Here is a 5,930-nt window from a genome sequence, read left to right as displayed (position 1 = left end):
TGCTAATTTTCAAAATCTTCAATCATCGTACGATATTCTTAGAGATGAAATACAGCGTAAACGCTTCGATGATCTAATGAGTTCCCGTGCACAAGTTGGCAGTAAGTTGGCTGACTTTCATGATAAAGTTCGTGCCTATTGGTTGATAAATAGGCAGTTAAGACAAGGTTTAGCAAAACTAATTAGGACGCTGATAAACATTAAACGTGTTCTTCTGCTCCAGATTCTGAACGTATCTCTTCTGCTCCTGGTTCTGATAATCTAGCTCGAGAAGAAGAAGTTGATGTATTGGTTGAGCTGGCGGTTTTAGGTATAGAAATCATAACCGTTATCTGTAAAATAATTCCGATTGTTATTGCTGCTGGGAAAAGATACTACCAAGCTGCTTTATCTTTCTATTCAGAAACCGCTTCTTCTTTCTATTCAGCGAAAGGGTTAGACATGTTCTTCCGGTTCAGAGAAAGGGTCAGACAAGTTTATTAACGAGCTTTTTTTTTCTCTTTTTTTTTTTTTTTTTTTTTTGAAAAAGGCAAAGGCTATATTAAAAAGAAAGAAAGAGTGCCAAGATGGCACCCTCCAAAGATACACGAAGATAAGCGACTAGAGAGGTTACATTGGACTATTCTCTAAACAAATTCACCCAATCAAAAACAAAATCATCAAATTTGATTTGCTTAAACGACTCAACATTAACGGTACAACTAAAAAAAAGAAAAAAAAAAGTTTGTTAACGAACATATTTATCCTTTTTTAAAGATTCTTTTTTTTTTTTGAGTTGTTTGATCTTTTATAAGTCACATGACATCTTGGACTTTCTTATGGATTTAAAGTATGTTTATTTGTGATTCTCAGCTTGAAACCTGGTATAGTTTAGTTTATAAATCCTTGTTGCACAAGAAGAATAAGCTGAAGGAGGTGATTATGTCCATGACTATGAGTATCATTTATCTGCTCCTATTTATATAGAGAAAATCAATGCATACAGGTCTTGCTTAAACGAAATAGCATATCAACATGTGATGGCGAATTGGACGAATTTCTACTTCAAGCCACCATAATTTTGCTTTGTTAGTCTCAGCTTCCCTTTTGTAGCCTTGTTTTGCTTTTCTTATAAAGTGTTTTTTTCCTGTATACTAGATTTTTGTGCCCGTGCTACGTCCGGGCAGCTTCGCAAATTTGGTTCACCAATTCAATCTTCAACTACAAATAGAATGGCATAGTTATGCACTATATTTAATTTGGTAAAGCTCGGCTTCGCCTCGCCCCGTCTCGATATGATTTGGTAAAGCTCGATTTCGTCTCGCCCCGTCTCGATATGATAAAGCTCGGCTTCGCCTCGTCCCGATGCATTTTTTTATTTTGTTTCGCCAAGTTTCTGTATAAAATTTCGTTTCGCTAACAGTCATCCTTACAATAAGCCATCGGACTCATATCCTTAGTTCCCTACACAAAACAACATAATGTTCGAAGCATAAAAACAGGTAGGTGCTTATTTGAAAACTTAGGTGAATACCTTAATTACTTTTCAAATTTTGGATTATTATTATCAACTTAGTTACATTATTGGTTTAGCCAATTTCGAAGTTCAGCTACATGTTAGGCTTTTACACACTCATATCTAAACAACCAAGAGCTAAGGTTTATTTTCCTTAGCAGCAGCACCAGCCTGTCGAAGTCGTTCAGTATTTTAAGTAGACGCACCACCATCCTGTCTATGAAGACATTTAGTTTTCAAGAACATGATGCTATTGTTCGTAGGCTATAACATTAAATCTATCATGAATATGAAAATAACCATTGAAAAAAAAAGCTTTAGTAGAACTGATGGATAGTTTAGTGTCTGCTTTAGCTTGAACGTGGCAACTGCTGCTTATACCTACAGAAATAGAGGCACAAACCAAATCAGCAGCCCGCTGTATCCTTGAATATGTAATATAATCATTGAAAAATTCATACATTTAAAAAGACAAAATGTTGCAAGCCCCAAATGAAGTATGGTTAATTCTTGTTATGATAGCAAGGCGTGAATGAATTCCACTAAAATATAGCAAGTTCATTGACGGTGGTTTCAAACCTATATATACAAATACATGATCCTACACCAGCCAATTGCCAAATTATAGTGTTTAATCTGGATAACCTTTCAAGTCTCTGTCTAGGTGTCTCTATCAAGACAAAACCAAAATAGTATATTCACCAAAGTTAAACAAATAGAAAGGAGAAACGGGTATTACTTGAGAATATCTTACCTTTATATACCAAAAGGTCCTCCAGAACAGATCCAAACAGAAAGTTCAGCACATTGAGATAGCCAAATTTTCACAATCCCGAAAAGAACAAAATACAACCATCCCAAAATTTCAACCATAAGATTATTGTGAAAGCACGCCTAATACCAAAAAAATTAATTAAAAGTTTAATACAAAATAAGTTACTCCCCTGCATGCATCTCTACAATTAAGGTCTCTCGCATCTCCTTAGTATAGACTAAAATCTAAAAAATTTAGCAGCTGCGCGAGTAAAATTTCATGCGAGATCCAAATATTATCAGTAGAGCATTCCATAGCGATGTCATACTACTTGCACCAAAGTCCAAAGATGAAAGAAGAAAAATAGATTATTTCTTCTTTGTATACCATAATTTTTTGGCAAGCAAAAATAAGTCATTTATGTTTGAGTAAAGATGATAAAAGTTGAAACAAACTTAATCGTATATCTGCGTCTTCAGGCTCAGCAGACCTTCCTGTTTCACATTTGGACACTTTACAGTCTTTTTAAAGTTAGCATTCAAACATATCTTCTATTCTAGATCAAAGAATATCCAAATACTTCCACCAGATTTGATAACTATCCAAGTGCATTATACTATAGTTAGCATTGAAACAAATATAGTTCCATTAGCAGCTCCAACTGTCAGCAACTCCAACTGCAATGGGATATATCCACAATCCTATGATTGAAGAAATTAATAACCACATGACAATCCAAAAGAAAGTATATAGTCTCGGAGGAACAAAAGACCTAAAAACACATTTCTTAAGAAATATTAAGGAAAGAATGAACATGTTTTTGTTCTTTGTTACACAATTAATTGAGCAGGATGGTGAGAGCCACTAAGATATTGCAGAAAGCAGCTACAGGTCATCTAGCATAACTCTTATGCACAAACCTGCACATTTTATTCCATTAGATAAAAATTTACTGTGTACCTAAGATTTATCCGCTACACGAAAAACACAACTTTGCTTTTGTACAGATACCAATACAGTCTAAGTAGTATACTAATTAGATATATAATCAGAGATAGTGTACCTGGATTAATATGAAGGTAATTTCACCAGCGCCAATTACGAATCTACTAATTATTCAGTAGATCAGTGGACGTTTCAAATGTCTGAAAGCAAAGAACACATGTTAAATAGAAGTTAAGTTATTATTTTAGGTACCATGACATGCCTAAATTGTGTTACGCAAGCTTGTTTAAGATGAATGGGGTTTCACCTAAAGTTTCATTCTTATTTTTGTTTCAAATCATTGGATGGATCCTGAATGAAATTTACATACCTAGAAAGCAAGTTATACTTTAACCAAAATCAGAACAAAGACGGGCTAGTAACCAAAAACGGTAATTCAAAGTCTGACATGATAATAGAAAGGTTTGTACGCCTGTAAATGGTGTTTTTCTTCTTGATGCCCATATCTCAATCGCCTCTAAACACTTTTTGACTGAGAGAACATATGGAAACAGTCTTATCTATGGATTAAATCAATAGTCCTCTGTTGCCAGCCCATTGCAGTTCTAATGAGAACAACATACCATCTTTGCAATTCTAATGCAGTTCTTATCTCTTAGCATTTGAGTTACCCAAATAGGTTTCCAGACTGCTATTAGGCTCCTATTAAACACAATTCTAATGCAATTCTTTCCAGACTCCGATTAAACACACAAATCCTGATTAAATAAAACAAAAAATTGGACTAAACTGAAATCAAGAGATACAAAAATAAAAGAAACATTAACCGATATAAGAGGGGTTGTGAACCTACCAATCTCGTTTTCAGGCTCCATAAAAGGACGGGACCTTTACCCCCACCGTTTGGTAGCTCGAATGTTGTTAGCTGAGAACATGACATTACGATAGAAAGGAGGTAATTGTTCATGGTCCTTGGACAGAATGGACGTCCGCTTATTTGTCCCCCGTTGTCTCTCAATGAATAAAAATACTTACAGTTCTTATTAAAACTTTCACTCTCTTCGGCACCTCTAACGATTAGTTAAAAATCCTAATCAAAATTTAGGAAAAAAATAAAATAAAAATTGAGAGACAAAGCACTCCAAGACGTGATATTTCTTTTGAGAAAGATGCTCGAATTTGTTGAATCACGGAGGATGAAGGAGAAGGGTTTCACCGAAGAGTGTCACAATAAATTGAGAAACCGGGAAATTTTCACAATAAGATGAAAATCGATCATATTACAAACAAACAAACAAAAAAACTAATAATTTTAATACCTAATCGTTTTGCGGAATCAATCAGATTAAGTTGCACATCTTTCTGATTTTACACCCTGTGAATAAAAACCTGAAAAAATCAAAAACCCGCAACAATACAATTAAGTTCAACATAAAGTAAGAATCGAAAGAGAAAAAAAAGAACACAGAAAAATAATATACGAAGGTTAGCTATCAATTTTTATATGAGACAATCTGTGCATCCCTATTGTGCCAAAACCTAATTTCAGTCCAGTCAAATATATATCCTACAAAACCCAAAATTCAAATATTATAAGTAATCAAACTAAATTAGAGAAAAACGAAAATAAATAAAAAAAAATACCTTCATTATAAACACACCAAAATCACTGAATCACTGTCGCTGCTCGAGAAGGTAAACAGGTGAGTCAAGATCACAGCATACTGCATACGATGAGAAAGAAAGAGATCGAAAGAAAAATTATGGAGAGAGTTTTTAAGAAGAGACGGACATAGGGTTAGGTTTTTCTTTGTTTTGGCTTTTTTTTTTTTGTGATAAATACAAAAATTTTATATTTTTTTTTTGCAAAAAAGCCTTGTTTTCCTCTTCTTTGAAGAAAAGTGAAACGGAACAATTCTACCTTATATGACTTAGATGGAGTTATATTCCACGTAGGGGTGGTACTATCCTTGTACTCCTTTTTTTAATCTAATGATTTTTTTTTTGAGAAATGATATCCACCTCCCTCTTTTCCACTTTCCTATTTACCTTCTTATAATCTAAACCACATATTTAGATTTAGATTCACATTCATGTACAAATGGGGTTCACCATTCCCCAAATATGGGATTTAGATTGTGTAGAAGTGAAAAAGGAGGTGAAAAAGAGAGAGTTGTGGGATTTAGATTGTAGAGAGGTGATTAGGGAGGTGAAAAAGAGGGAGTTGAATAGTACTACGGAATCTTTATTATGAAAATAATAACAATTTGGATTTTTTTTTCCACATTTGATAAGGAGTATATTTAGAAAATGAAGGATATGCATGACTTCAACTTACAAGATGTAAGAGAATTATAAGAATCACAGATCCGAGTGATATAGCACATTGCTGAAAATTCCATTCAAACTACTTGTATAAATCAAGGATAATAGCATAGCTCTGCTATTCTGTCCAACCAATTCAACATCTTTGCTATTCTTCAAACAACCTCAGGTTCCTCTGAGTCCAAATATTCTAAATTATATATTCATCTGTTGAGTTGGACTTTTTAGTTTGTTCACAGTAGTGTAATAAAACTGAACATGCATATTAATCTTAACCAAGGAAGCATGAACAATTGCCAGGGCCTGAAAACAGTATTTGACAATGAAAAGGCGTTCAGTAAATGTTGATCCATCCATAGAAATATCTCTTAAGGAAACTAGTAAGAGTCACAAGAACTACACCCAAAGTCA

The 5,930-nt window shown here is 33.9% G+C and overlaps 1 long non-coding RNA gene across 2 annotated transcripts; it reads right to left on the bottom strand.

Annotated features, from left to right (window-relative positions):
* Nucleotides 1-1,493: 1,493 nt before the first annotated feature.
* LOC113354478 lies at nucleotides 1,494-5,008 on the bottom strand. 2 transcript variants are annotated; one of them, XR_003361902.1, is made up of 6 exons: nucleotides 4,839-5,008; nucleotides 4,514-4,583; nucleotides 4,048-4,284; nucleotides 3,313-3,394; nucleotides 2,250-2,389; nucleotides 1,494-1,876 (listed from the first exon to the last, which is right to left on the bottom strand). It is a non-coding gene; the product is annotated as an uncharacterized LOC113354478 (long non-coding RNA). The 2 variants fall into 2 exon arrangements; XR_003361901.1 differs by having other exon boundaries at nucleotides 2,250-3,394.
* Between the last annotated feature and the right edge of the window lie 922 nt (nucleotides 5,009-5,930).

This window comes from Papaver somniferum, chromosome 2 (assembly GCF_003573695.1).
Source record: "Papaver somniferum cultivar HN1 chromosome 2, ASM357369v1, whole genome shotgun sequence".
Lineage (NCBI taxonomy): Eukaryota > Viridiplantae > Streptophyta > Magnoliopsida > Ranunculales > Papaveraceae > Papaver > Papaver somniferum.
This window is presented reverse-complemented; position numbering and strand designations above follow the sequence as displayed.